Below are 13,634 nucleotides of genomic sequence, written 5' to 3' on the forward strand. Positions count from 1 at the left end.
AATGTTCCAATTGGCTTGTCGCAACAGAACTCTGCCTGTCATGGACCACTGCAGGAATAAACGCTGGAACACAAAACAACTCAATTTCTTCACTATACACAAAACATAGCAACCTGCAAAGTAGACTGATTCAAAGTCAGAGGTCATATACAAGGAGGCATAAGTTACCTGCAAGCTCTGCGGTATATTAAAGTCTAGTGTGATTAAGACATTCATAAAATATGAGTTTTATTAATCATCATTTTAAGACTATACGTATCAATGGAATTATAGGCTTGAACCCCCAACTTAGCTATCTTCCATTTTCACAAAACAGAAGTTTTTTTACTGTGAGAACCAATTAGTTTACCAAGAACAAACTCCTGGTGAATTTGTAGAAAAGGACCTTTTCTTTTCCTCTTTGCATTCTAGTTTACACTCAAGTATGGAATGATGGTTTGATGTTATACCATTCTATGTTATTACTGCTGTCAAGAGACTAAAGATATTAATCACACTCTTTAAAAAGAACCTTTTAGTAAGTTGTCTAAAAGAGAAAAAGGATTAGGTTTGAAAAACTAGATGGAGAATTAAGGCTACTCTGGATACAGTCCCCTTGAAATAGCACAGAGTATCTTGACAGGAAGTTCTGTTGCTAGGAGACAGTAACCACAAAATCTCAGGGTAATGTGTTTTTGTTTTAAGTATGCTTATTAATCAACATTTCTTAATTTACAGATAACAGTAACAAAAGGGTGTCTATGCTAAAGACTGGGTGAAACACTTAACTGATATGCTGAAAAGCCAATGTGAAGTGAAAGTCTTCAAGGAAAGTCCAACCAAAATGTGTTGTAAAGAACTGTATGGCCACATGGATTGTTAACAGCTTGATTAAAAGTACGTAGACACACAGCTCAGAAGTAAACAGATAAAGAGATTCAAACCTCATAATGGTTACTGATACAGAGATTAGAGACAAACAGCTGTTTCATCCTGATGGTGTTGAACCAAGCTCAGACTGTTGGAGAACAAATGACTCCAGTAACTTATACTGCTCTATAATGGACTGATTTAAAAATATACTTCTAAAATCATCCAAGAATGTAAAGAAAGTGTATATAAACCACCAGAAAACTTCAAAATGGATTTCACAAATAAGGGAAACAGCATGTCACAAGGAACACAAAGCTCTAGAGCTAGCTATGGAGGTGACACCACCTGAAACAAAAGGTCCATCAACAGGTTAGCTTAAATGTCAGAATACAGATGTCAAAACAAGAGTTCTCAGAAAAGAATGTTCCCAACAGCTGCCTCCTCATTGACATCTCAACTCTGGCCTTTCCCATGCTTCCACCGCCTCAATAACTATAGCAATAGGAAAAGCAAAATTTTGGACATCTTTTTCCTGAAGTTAAGAATTTAAGAAGTGAAAAAAAGTTGCTTACTGCTTTACAACCTGAGTAACAAAGATTGAAAAGCCAATGTGAAAGTAAAAGGCAACACAACTATAAATATTTTCTACAGTGTTCATCGTCAGGTCATATAAAGTCCTAGGCAAAGCCACTCGTTACATTTACACTTTGTTTAACCACCATCCAGATACAAGCTCCATAATTCATCAACTGTTAAAGGGGGCCTTCCGATTTTATGTTATCTTCTCCAGGGGAGGGGAATGTATTAATCTAGTCCCATTAACAAAGTCTCTGACCAATGCTCCCATACTCCTATTGCTGTGGACCATGACATGACTTCTGGCCACCAAAATAGGGCAAGACCAACAAATCTTGCTTGAAACCTGTTCAAATCTACTTCAGACAAGTCATTTATAAAGGCACACTCGGAACAGATGCAAGTTACAAACTTCAAGCACCTTCTGGAGACTGCTCATCACCAGGCCCACAAAAGTTCAAAATTGCCCTGCACGTCTTCATCTCCTCCCAGAAATGTAACTGTTACATTTTCCTATGCTCTTTATTGTCATGTTGCTATTTATGTTGCATCATTTTTAATAGGTTAGTTAAAACTTATTTCAGTGCCAACTGACTTGCACACATATTACCCTGATGGTATCCTTTCAATTATAGATCTGACTGACCTGCTCAGCAGAGATTACACTATTCAACTGACATAACTTCAGACTCTGTCCCCTCAGCTCAGCCCAGCCCCATTGTGCTACAGGAGTTTGCTCACCTATTCATTTCCACTCTGAACATTGCACACACACCAAGAGTAGACCCTATTAGATGACAGAATGTCAAGAGAGAAGAATAACTTGAGTTTTTATGTCAATCAAAACCAACCAGTGCCAATTTAAATTTTCTTTTAAAAAAACCTCCCACAGCTAAAGTGTGTTATTTGTGAAAGTTATGGGGGAAACTTTAGCAAAGCACCATGGGCATTTTTAGCAAACAGGAACACAGGAGATCTTTACAATGCACTTAAATCACAAAGCTATTAGGATATTACAATTGGTGCACACATTTCAGTTCAGAGCTCATATTTTCATTGCACCTTTCATCCCAAGAGCCAAGCATTTTGTGTACCACACACTGTACATATGGTTCACCTATTTCATTAATTGTACTCATTATTTGTTAAGCACCAGAGGTGTACAAGACACAGACATGAGACTGTATGCTCCTTGGGGCACAAGCTATGTAAAAAGACAGGACACACAAAGAATTGCAGAAAGAGGCAAGGTTTTAAATAAAAAGTTAAAAATAAAATTGAAAGGAGTTTTTTTTTGTTATGATTAAGTCAACTTGTGGACATCACAGCAGAAATTAGTTCTCAGGAAAGAATTATCCATTAATGTAATACAGCCACCGCAGGGATGGGGAATTGAAATAGTCTTTTTCACGTTCGCATCACTTTGGCAGCTCATAGTCATCCTGTGATCAACCAATACCCCTCAGCTCTTTCTCCTCCCTCTGTCTCTTTCAACTGATAAGCCCCCAGCTTACAACAAAAATTCTTGCTGTTAGTCCCTAAGTGCATGACCTTGGACTTTGCACTATTACATTTCATCCTATTTCTATTACTCCAGTTTTCAAGGTCATCCAAATCTTCTTGTATGATATTCTGGTCCTCCTCCATATTGGCACTACCTCCCAACATTGTATCATCTGCAAACTTTATTAGCACACTCCCACTTTTTGTGCCAAGGTCATTAATGAAAATGTTAAATAACATTGGTCCCAAGACCCATCCCTCAGGAACTCCACTGCCTCCCTCCAGGCATTCAATATGACCTGTTACAGTCTCCTCTTCAACCAGTTCCTTATCCATCTTTCAAATCTCATATTAATCCCCATCTTCTCCAATTTAATTAATAATTTCTCATGTGAAACTGTATCAAATGTCTTACTGAACCCAGGTAGATTAGATCTACTGCATTTCCTTGGTCTGAAAAATCAGTTATCTTCTCAAAGAAACATCAGGTTGGTCTCGTGGGACCTGACTAGATCACAGCCCAAGATACAACTGAAGATGTTACTTCTCTCTCTATTATGACCACTCCTTTTTCTCCCTTATCATACCCTCTTCTGTCATTCAACATCAGCAACGGGTCATTTGAACAAAAAGCTTTGGCACAGAAATCAGACACCCATCAAAGTGTCAAATTGGGCAACAGACACTTATGAAAATGTAGGCCTAAGGCTCCAATCCTGCAAGCTACTCTGCCCAGGCAGAAGGGCTCCATGCGGGTGCAGATACATCCCAGTTCAGATTGTCTTGCAGGATGGAGTGTCTTGACCAGTATTTGTTCTTGCCCAAGGGATGCACACTAACAATGCCACTCATTTATATCAAGTCAGAACCTCAAACAGTTAGAATACATTTTATACCTACCTAGATCTGTAGGTTTATATCTAGAATATATCCGTGAGGAATTTTTGAAGACAAGTAAGATCATTTTCCTTATTTCATTAGCACTTGGAGTAAGTAGAGAAGATATGAAAAAAACATACAAAATAATAAAAGCACTGTAAAACATTCAAGTGATTATTTACTTGCTAAGTCATTTTTGTGTCGGCTAGTTAGATTTCAATCTTCTTTTGTGGGTCCGCAAAGGAAATAGAAAAAAATCCAGTTTTATTAGTCATTTTTGTTGTATTCCCAAAATAAAATGACTGTGGAGAGGCACAAATGAAACCCACACTGCTCATTAAGAGAAGTTAGTGAGTTGAACATTTTTCAGAAACTGTTTGCCAAGAGAAAAGGACATATTGTGTGGACCAATGTTTTAAACAAACCAATTTCTATTAGAATTAGCATCCTTCCCTCCCCATTTCAGCAGTTGAGCAGCCCAATAGATTTACAGTTTATTTAATTAGGCCTTTCTATACTGGCCTCACAGTTACATCTGAACTGTTTAAACATAACTGCAGCTAAGGCAATTAATAACTTAGTGCCTGATCCTGCAAATACTTACTCAGATGAGTAGCCCCCATACAAGCCAAAGCAACTATTAGCATGTGCAAGGACTCCTCAGGTAAGTACGGATTTGCTGGATGAACTTGACTTATCCCTCATGGGGTTTCAGCTAAACTAGTTTCTTTGGCCACCCATTTTCTAACATGGTTTGGCAATCTCTTGAATTGCCTAGGCTAGAAATGTTTTCCCTATGGTCTGGCTCCATCCAGACTGGCCAACCAAACTTTCTTAGAAACCAGTTTAACTGGAGCTATGTTTAAAATAGGTTATCAACACAGTCAGAGAGCATCACCATGGACGGAACCTTGTTGCAGTAACTCAGTATTAATAACTACTAACTTTACTGGACATGACTACAGTGCAAGGACATCTACACAGCACTGACTGAAAATTCTAGAGGCCTGTCCCAAAGCTTTGGGCCCAGCGTGTAACTTGGTATGGGCTTGGGGGAGGGGGGAGGTGAGATGGTCTTCTTCAGATGGTCCAAAATACTATCCAGGAATCTAGAGTGTATTACCAGGCTATTGCCATATGACAATGCAATTCATCCCAAGACTTACATGAGGTCAGAAGCTCTCGGAATAAGAACAGTGTCTTTGCCTTACCTCTGCAAGAGCATATATACAAATGCTGTAAGTCTAAATACTAAGATGGATGAACTGGAATGCCTGCATTAAATGAGAATAGTGATATAATAGGTATTACGGAAACGTGGTGGAATGAAGATAATCAATGAGACACAGTACTACCAGAGTACAAAACATACAGGAATGAGAATGGGTTGTGATGGCGTGGGAGTGGCACTATATGTGAAAGAAAGCAAAGAGTCAAATAAAATAAACTTTACCATAGAATCTCTATAGATAGAGATTCCAGGATTGAAAATAAGAGTATAGCAATAGGAGTGTATTACCGACCACCTGACAGGATGGGGACAGTGACTGCAAAATGCCCAGAGAGATTAGAGAGGCTACCATGCTAGAGAAAACAATAATAATGGGGGATTTCAACTATCGTTATATTGATTGGGTATATGTCACACCAGGAAGAGATGTAGAGATAAATTTTTTAGGCATCACAAATTACTGCTTCTTGAAGCACCTTGTCCTGGAACCCACCAGGGGACAGGCAATTCTTGAACTAGTCTTAAATGGAGCACAGGATCAGATCCCAAAGATGAATATTGCTGAACCTCTCGGTAGTAGGGACCATATTTAACATTTTTGTAGGGGGGAAATGCCAAAGAAATTCACCACAATAGCATTTAACTTCAAAAAGAGGAGCTACACAAATATGGGGATGCTAGTTAAATGGAAATTAAAAGGAACAGTAGTCACAAGGGTGAAACACCTGCAAATTGCACGGAGACTACTTAAAAGTACCATAACAGAGGCTCAATTTAAATAATGCCCCCATATAAAAAAAATAAGAGGACCAAAAAAAAAAAAATGCCACCATGGCTAAACAGCAGAGTAAAAGAGGTGGTTAGATGCAAAAAGGCATCTTAAAAATTGGAAGTAAAATCCTACTGGGGAAAATAAAAAGGAGCGTAAACTCTGGCAAGTCAAGTGTAAAAGTATAATAAGGCAGTCCAGTAAAGAATTTGAAGAACAATTAATTAAGGACATAAAAACTAACATCAAAAAATTGTAAACACATCAGAAGCAAGAAGCCTTCCAAGCAGACAGTGGGGCCACTAGACAAACAAGGTGTTAAAGGAGCACTCAAGAAAGATAAGGCCATTACAAAGAAGCTCAATGAATTCTGTCCATCTGTCTTCACTGCAGAGGATGTGAGGGAGAGTCCCACACTTGAGCCATTCTTTTTAGGAGACATATCTGAGGAATTGTTCCATAATGAGGTGTCAACAGAAGAGGTTTTGGAACACATTGATAAATTAGACAGTAATAAGTCACCAGATGGTATTCACCCAAGAGGTCTGAAGGAACTCATATATGAAACTACATAACTATTAGCTGTGGTATGTAACCTACCACTTAAGTGAGCCTCTGTACTAGAGACTAGATCAGGGGTCGGGAACCTTTGGCATGCGGCTCACCAGCGTAAGCACCCTGGCGGGCCGGGCCGGTTTGTTTACCTGCCACGTCCGCAGGTTCGGCCGATCGCGGCTCCCACTGGCCGCGATTCGCCGTCCCAGGCCAATGGGGGCTGCGGGAAGCGGCGTGGGCCTAGGGATGTGCTGGCCCTAAATCTCCAACTGTCAGAAAGCTGGGACAATACAACAGGAGACGGATCACTCAAAATTGCCCAGTTCTGTCCATGGCCTCTGAAGCATCTGGCACTGGACACTTTCAGAGGTAGGATACTGGGCCATTATGACTGTTCTTATGTTCTCTAGTAAAACGGGAAGTCATTTTCATAAATCTACATCATAGGAAACAAACATGAAAATGCACAATTATCCGCTTATCAATCAAAAACTATGTTTGATTTAAAGCAACAGAAAGTTGAATCATTTATACCATAATTAAATAACTCCCATACTTACTCAGGTAGAATTTTCCCTGGTGCATCTCCAGTCTGACGATCTTCTATAAAAACATCTGTCCTAATAGATGGCACCTAATTTGTATGATTCTACCACCTCACAAGAAGGAAAATTGCTACAAGAGGCACTTTACTTGCCTAAATCCAATCCAATCCCCAGCAAAACCACTGTTGATAACTCATCCATGTAGAGTAGCTAAGGAACAGACTCTTGGGTCTTGTTTTTAATTCCTATGACTAGTCAAATTTTGCTGCTATTTATTATGGTATATTTCCTTAGATGCATGCTTTTACGGGCAGCTAGTAAAATTTTATGTACTACTTTCCATACATTATGTCTTTCCAGATTATACCCCTCTTCCTTTAACCCTTTTTGACAAAAAGGATGCAAGTTCATAGGGCCCCAAAGGCCTAGTTTGAGATTACTTGGAAAGCCTTCACCTGCATAATTTCCATTGTTCAATTTCTATTTTGGCCCATGTGGTAGTCATAAAGAAATGGTTTTATACAAGTTTCAGTCATTTCCTAAGCTGCCTCCCTTCTCACTCCAATATCAAAACATATGAGGGATCAATATCCTGGAAAAAAGGCTAAGAGGACATCAGCCTTTCTAAAGCAATGGTTTTCACACAGTTCTACCCACAATTCCATGATTTTTCTAGCTTTGGGAAACAAGCATTTTGATTTGAGAAGGTTGTCCTCCTCAACATGGCTTTATAAGCACTGATTCTAAGATGATTTATGCCAATTTAACTCCATTAATTTCAGTGAAGTTACTCCTCATTTGCACTGGTGTGAGAACTTGAAGTCTTCCAATCAGGACTGAATGCATTTCTGGAAGATAAGCTTTAGTCAAACAAGTTTTTGGTCTTAATAAAGGAGAAACAGGATGAAATTCTATCGCTTATATTATAGAAGCAGGTCCACTGGTTTCAGGTATTTGGATCTTTTGACTGCTCTCACACAAAAAATACTAAGTACACACACAAACGTGTGAAAACATTACGTGCTTCAAAACTCAAGCTGCCAGCCTGATATGAACAATCAGCTGGTGCTGTCAGTTTAAAGTACGGTTCTGTACTAACAAGGACTATAAAACTGGCATCATGGGCTTCCAGGTTTCTTGCATCACAATTACTTTGTATTTTCTCAGCTTACAGGTAAAATGAAGGGATTTTTTTTTTTTTTTTTTTTTTTAATACATCCCAGCTCTGCAAACTCACCCTTGGATCTGAAAATCAGAGTGGATTTTTTTTTCTGTTTATGCATCATGGAAATAAGGAGTACATTTAATAGTGAGAGTGATTAACCATTGGAACAATTTAATAGGGGTTATGGTGGATTCTCTGTCAGTGACAATTTTTAAATAAAGACTGGATGTTTTTCTAAAAGATCTGCTCTAGGCATTATTTTGGGGAAGTTCTACAACCTGTATTATGCAGGAAGTCAAACTAGACAATCACAATGGTCCCTTCTGGCCTTGGAATCTATATCTTCATGAAGGGGAACGGGGGGTGGGGGGTTCTGCAAGCCACATTATGTCTTCCCAGTTGCACCTGTGGAGTGTGGAACCCCACTGCCTTCAAAGTAAGCCCTCCCTAGCATTTGTGCAACAGTAACAAAGGCATTTGGGGCAATCCAAATATAACTGAGGATCATTTAGTCCAGGGGTCGGCAACCTTTCAGAAGTGGTGTGCCAAGTCTTCATTTATTCACTCTAATTTAAGGTTTCGTGTGCCAGTCACACATTTTAACGTTTTTAGGAAGTCTCTTTGTAGAAGTCTATAATATAGAACCAAACTATTGTTGTATGTAAAGTAAATAAGGTTTTTAAAATATTTAAGAAGCTTCATTTAAAATTAAATTAAAATGCAGAGCCCTCCCCAGACCGGTGGACAGGACCCAGGCAGTGTGAGTGCCACTGAAAATCAGCTTGCATGCCGCCTTTGGCACGTGTGCCATAGGTTGCCTACCCCTGATTTAGGCCTTGGCTACACTTACCAGGTAGTTCGACGGCTGGAAATCGAAGTTCTGGGTTCGACTTATCGCGTCTAGTCTGGACGCGATAAGTCGAACCCGGAAGTGCTCGCCGTCGACTGCGGTACTCCAGCTCGGCGAGAGGAGTACCGCGGAGTCGACGGGGGAGCCTGCCTGCCGCGTGTGGACCAAGGTAAGTTCGAACTAAAGTACTTCGACTTCAGCTACGTTATTCACGTAGCTGAAGTTGCGTACCTTAGTTCGAATTGGGGGGGGGTAGTGTAGACCAAGCCTTAGTCTGTTGAATCTTTACTACCGATGATGATGCATTAGGAAAGAATCATACTTGACATAGATCTCCTGGTGAGACTGCAACGCTGGCAAGTAAAACACACACCGTTTAACTTAACTGAGCAGCTTTAAACTAGAAGTAATTGATAGCCAATAAACAGGAAAACCCACTATGACATTTTTACAGTCACTTTTCAAGGCAAAATTGCATTTTTAAAGCCCTTATTCAGCAAGATATTTTAAACACATGCCTAACTTTAAGCACACAAGTACCACTATTAAGCTCAATAGGACTACTCGTCCTTAACGTACCTTGCTCAATCAGGGTATACAGCCAGTGACTGACTTAATTTTAGAACTTACTGTATTATTCCTATTGAGGAATTTATTCATTCTTACATTTGGGGTGAGAGTGTCATTTGATTACATTATTCTCCCCCATTTGCCATAAGATTTACATATCCCTAATCATATAATATCATTCCACAGTACAGCAGAAATACATAAAGGCTTCCAGCTTGTTTCTTACTGGAATTCTATAAAGTGCCCCCATGAAGTGTTTGAGCAATGCAGCACTAGGAATTGCTCAGACAGTGCGTGACTGCACTTTATAGTTCCAGAAAGAGAGAGGCAGCTGAGGAGCCCCTATAAATACACTACAAAATACTGAGCACTGGCAGAGAAATAGAATTTCTAAGTAAATTTATTTCTCTAAACAGGCAAGAAGATGACTAAATAGTTACTGCTGCAGTCAAACGTCTACAATGCTCAGATAAAAATTATTGCAAATTTTGTTTAAGTGAAGTAGGAGCAGCTTTAATTTTCCTGTAAAGATTCTACAGCCCAACCTCTTGAGCGACAAATGGAGAAAGGGATAGAGAATCCTGCCACAGCTCAAGTGACACAGTGTTTTAGAATTGTGTGCATTAATATGCATGGCCGCTTTTTGTTTCATCAATAAAAGGCAAAAGAACTTAAATAGCTGAAGGCAAAAATAGTTTCTGCCATATACTCTCGGGTTTTAGATTCTCGGATAGCTCCACGATCTCTGCTTACTCTAAAAAGCCACTCACTGGAGATACCTTTAAACAAAATTCTCTGAAAAAACAGTCATTTTGTCCTGACCAGACTTGTATGTATATTTCACGTGGATTGTATATGCCCGATTACACCTATAAAAGAGCTGCTCCGAAGCACACTGTCGTGTAAAGTCAGAGGGAGGCTCACTCAGCACCCTGCAGAATTGGACAATGTCAGAGAAGAGACCAGGAAAGATGACTGTCACAGTTCAGGACAACTGTCTCCTCCATGGCCCAGCAAGGGCACCCATTTTTCTGGCTCCCAGACATCATCTCTCCCCCTCCTGATCAGGGTTTTTCCAGGTACACTGTTCCCAGCCTACACTGTATTATCCCCAGCAAGTCACCCTACCTAAACAGGCCAGTGTCTGTGGTTTGCTCTCTCATGAGGAAGGCTATAAGCAGCGTAGTTATCCACAGTTACAAGGTACCAAACAATGATAAGAAAGCACATTTATTCTTTAGGTGAAAGCATTACAAAGAAAACACATTAAAAACAATAAAAGAACACTTATGCTAATAAGCTTACCAGAGATCACCCCTCCACAACTCCAGCAGGAGCTCTAGTAGGAGTCAGTCCTTAAAATGCACCAACAGGGTTTTCTGTGGTTACAAGCTCATAACAGCTTTAGCTCAGAACAACCAACCCGATGCATGGGTTAATCTTTCCTTTATACAGCCTGGACCTTTGATCTTCAGATTTCAGGAACAGGTAATCAGTAGACAACGGTCCCTTCCATAGGGCGCAGCTTCAAAAAGGTGTGTTTTTGTATAAGCCAGGGAGAGGGAGGCGGGTGGGAGGGGTGCCCATTTCACATTTATTGTCCCAAAAGACCATTCTCCTCTGCTGCATTGCTCAATATAGTCCTTTGATCATCCAGGCCCACAATAATACATATGCTCTGCAATTAATACAATGGACTCCAAAGATACTTAAACTAAATTCAATGAGGTTTTTCAAGGATATTGCAGGAAAATAAATTACAATAAATTAATGGAGATATCCCATCTCCTAGAACTGGAAGGGACCTTGCAAGGTCATCATGTCCAGCCCCCTGCCTTCACTAGCAGGACCAAGTACTGATTTTTCCCCAGATCCCTAAGTGGCCCCCTCAAGGATTGAACTCACAACCCTGGGTTTAGCAGACCAATGCTCAAACCACTGAGCTATCCCACCCCTAATTGCCACCTTTGTCACAAGGATCTCCTGGCCTTTTTGGCATGAACAGCAACTATAAACAAAATCAGGAAAACAAGGAGTTTGATGACTAGATCTTCAACTGGTGTAAACCAGCACAGCTTCATTGAAGTTAATGGAGCGACACTGATTTATACAGAGGATCAGGCTATCAAATTCCTTATTGACATATTGGCTTGTCTGACTGTATGTGTGAACAGCACCTAGCACATTATGGGGGCTACAGGACACACACACAAAACTAATAGGAATAATCTTTTCAGTTGAAAACATTTTCAAGATTTGTGTAAGGAAAAATGCCTGAATGGTCTAGATGAGCAAATCCTGAGTTTAACTCTTTTACCTGGAGGCGGTATATGAAATAATGCTACTTTATTTTACTGTACATAAATAAAAGTATATATTTATATAAAAAAAGGTGTTGGTATCGGTCATGGTCACAGTGCAAGCTGCAATTTAGACCACTGTGTGTCCCTCTTGGTTTCCCTAACTTCATCACTCTCTGGGTGGAACCCTGCAGTTCAACCATTCCTGGGCTGGATTTCTTGGCTGCATCCCCCGTTTATCAAACATAATAATATGGCAGGCCCAATTGTGTTCAACACCCGTAAGCCATTTTCTTCCTGGAGCCTGTGACTAGCAATTGATTGAAGTGACTCAAACGGCAGTGACTCAACAAACATTATTTATGCACCCAAAGGTACACAGCATTCAGACACAAGGGTTAAAACAATAAATGCCTACGTTCATATTTCTTCTTACCTAAACCTTAATCTTTCCTTGAGAGCTTTGGTAAGTGACACTCAGTCTAGTTAGCTCCACCTCTGGCAGCGAGAGACAGACTGCTGCTGCCACATGCCCTCAGAGAGACTCTGTAAGAGACTCACCTTCAGCCGCTGCCCACTTAGCCCCCTTCATTTTTCAAGGGGTCTTCTTTACCTGTCTAGCAACCTTGGGAAACCAGCTGTGTAACTCCCTACTTGCTGCCTGGAAAATAGCATCTTCCCAGACTCTCTCTCTCTGATTTCTTTTCATGGACATTTCACCATCAGCTCAAGCTCAACAGAGCTCCATCTTCCTCCCCAAACCCTTCCCACTACCACCTTTCTCAATCACTGTGGACAACACTGTTATCCTGTCATATAGGCCCATAACCTGGGTGTCGACTCAGACCTCTCTCTAGGTCTTTACATCCAGGCTATGTCTAAGTCTTGCAAATCCTTTCTGCATAACTTCTCTAAGATACAGCCTTTCCTATCCGTCCACACAGCTAAAACTCGCATCCAAGCTCTCATCATCTCATATTTCAATTACTGTGACATCCCTTTTCTCTGGCCTTGACAAATGCAATCCTGTCCCACTCGTAACCGTTTACAATGCTGCTGCAAAGGTCATTTTCCTAGCCTGTCACTTTGACCATATGACCCCTCTTAGGGTTACCATATTTTGTGCCTCCAAAAGGAGGACACTCCACCGGGCCACGGGCCCGCCCCCAGCCCCGCCCATGCCCCAACTCCGCCCCTTCCCCAAAGTCCCCGCCCCAAGTCCGCCCCCTCCCCTGCTTCCCGCGAACATTTGATTCGCGGGAAGCCTGAAGCAGGTAAGGGGGGGTGTGGGGGGAGGAGGCGCGGCCCAGGCTGGCCCCCCCGGCGTTTCCAGCCTGGGTCGGCTCGGGCCCTGGGGTGCCGAACACCCCTGGCCCGCTCAGCACCCTCCAGCCCCGCCGGCCCCCTCAGCACCCCCCGGCCCCCGGACCCCCGGCCGAGCACCCCCCCCGGCTCCGCCGGCGCTCGGCCCCGCCGGCCCCCGGCACCGGCGCTCGGTGCCCCCGGCGCTCGGCCCCGCTGGCCCCCGGCCCCCCGGTCCCTGGCCCCGCCGGCGCTCGGTGCCCCCGGTCCCGCCGGCGCTCGGTGCCCCCGGCGCTCGGCGCCCCCGGCCCAGCACCGCCACCCGCATGTCCCGATTTTCCCGGACATGTCCGGCTTTTTGGGATTTCCCCCCGGACGGGGATTTGGAGCCCAAAAAGCCAGACATGTCCGGGAAAATCCGGACGTATGGTAACCCTAACCCCTCTCTTTGTATCACTTTACTGGTTCCCTCTTCTCTATCACAGCAAACATAAGCTGCTGTCTTCACATTCAAGACACACCATGGCCTATCCCCAC

At 41.9% G+C, this 13,634-nt stretch overlaps 1 protein-coding gene across 1 annotated transcript in view; it reads right to left on the reverse strand.

The window, feature by feature from the left end:
• The window catches only part of EXOC4 (exocyst complex component 4), a 592,122-nt gene that overhangs the window by 516,556 nt on the left and 61,932 nt on the right, over positions 1-13,634 (reverse strand). The window lies entirely within an intron of this gene.

Source organism: Malaclemys terrapin, chromosome 1, assembly GCF_027887155.1.
Source record: "Malaclemys terrapin pileata isolate rMalTer1 chromosome 1, rMalTer1.hap1, whole genome shotgun sequence".
NCBI lineage: Eukaryota > Metazoa > Chordata > Testudines > Emydidae > Malaclemys > Malaclemys terrapin.